The sequence below is a fragment of the Callithrix jacchus genome, chromosome 11, assembly GCF_049354715.1.
Source record: "Callithrix jacchus isolate 240 chromosome 11, calJac240_pri, whole genome shotgun sequence".
NCBI classification, from domain to species: domain Eukaryota; kingdom Metazoa; phylum Chordata; class Mammalia; order Primates; family Cebidae; genus Callithrix; species Callithrix jacchus.
The window spans coordinates 66,190,098-66,191,656 of NC_133512.1; the positions used below are offsets into that span (position 1 = coordinate 66,190,098).

General features: G+C 42.5%; 1 pseudogene; it reads right to left on the reverse strand.

Moving 5' to 3' along the window:
* Positions 1 to 507: 507 nt before the first annotated feature.
* Positions 508 to 1,139, reverse strand: LOC100385245 (UV excision repair protein RAD23 homolog B pseudogene; annotated as a pseudogene).
* Positions 1,140 to 1,559: the final 420 nt, after the last annotated feature.

Genomic DNA, 1,559 nt, shown 5'->3' on the forward strand with positions numbered 1-1,559 from the left:
TTAATTTTAAACTTCTGTGAAGCAGCAACAATTAACCATCAATAATTTGGCATTTGTTTTTACAGTTGCCACAGCATTTCTTTTTAATTTCACAATGCCATTATCTAGTGTTTTCATGAAACAGAGACTGAAAATTCTGCATAGCAATGATTCTTTCTGAAACCAATGTTAAGTCAAATAAACATAAAGCAGGACAGTACACTAAATTTCTGAATTTAGTACACTAAAGAGTGAAATCTAGGGAAAGTTACCTACTTTACAGAAGAAAGAAAGACCTGCAAAAGCAGGTTGGATTATCATGCTGTTTGGATGTGCAGCATCTGCTAACTGAAGCAGACATGCACTGTACTCATCCCTTCCCTGCATCCTAGATCCCACCCTCCCCACCCCCAACAATCTATCATATACAGAGTATTGTGGATAGGATCCCAAGTCCTTCCAGACAACCCACTGGATGTAGTTAGTGCGATGCTCTTGTGTGAAGTGGAAGACATAAAAAAGTCCCTTTCAATCTTCATTCAAGTTCTACTACAGAAGAAAATTGGTAGCCAAATTGATGTTCTTCTCACAAATGAAATATGCTCCTATGACACATCTTTCAGGAAATCCTAATGCCTTTAACCTTTCTGTAGCTTTTTTATATTAAGGTTACTTGAATGTGGTTCATATGACCATTTCCAACTTTGCAATTCCTCTCCTGCCACTTCCAGCTTTCCTCCATGACCACCAGCTTCTTGAACTAGTTCATCTACCATCTGAATAAAATGTTCCTGGTGTTGGCTAGTTTGCTGCAGCAATTAACCTATCCGTTATACCAATGCTGGAAAAGCAAGGAAGGATTCTAGTGAGTAATTTGCCTTAACTGTCAGAACTGAGGATGATTCTGTAAAAGTTCATGGGGATGATCTCCAGAACTTATAGTTGTTGCTGTCATAGTTGCAGCAGCTGAAGCCGCTGCTGAAGACTGAGGAGCCTAGTACTACCTGCTTGAGGAAGGCTCAACCACAGCCTGACTTTTCCTACCTCCAGATTAAAAGATACTCCACTGCTCTGTCAGGATTGTTGAAAATGGCTCTCAGGGCCACAATTACTTGCTCTTATTTATAGCCCATTGACATGGTGTCGGTCTCAGTTACCATATTCTCAGAGGACTGACCTTTTACAGGTGCCCTTGCATCTTCAAAGAGTTTTTTGTTTGTTTGTTTGTTTTTTTAGACAGAATTTTGCTCGTGTTGCCTAGGCCGGAGTGTAATGACATGATTTTGGCTCGTCACGACCTCCACCTCCCGAGTTCAAGCTATTCTCCTGCCTCAGCCTCCCGAGTAGCTGGGATTACAGGCATGTGCCACCATGCCCCGCTAGTTTTGTATTTTCAGTAGAGTTGGAGTTTCTCCATGTTGGTCAGGCTGCTCCTGAACTTCCAGCCTCAGGTGATCCACCTGCCTTGGCCTCCCAAGGTGCTGGGATTATAGGCGGAGCCACTGCGCTCAGCCTAAAAAAGTTTGACAGAGAAGAATCCCTTGGTGTACTCTCAGTTGATGTTGGGCTAGTTGCAGCTG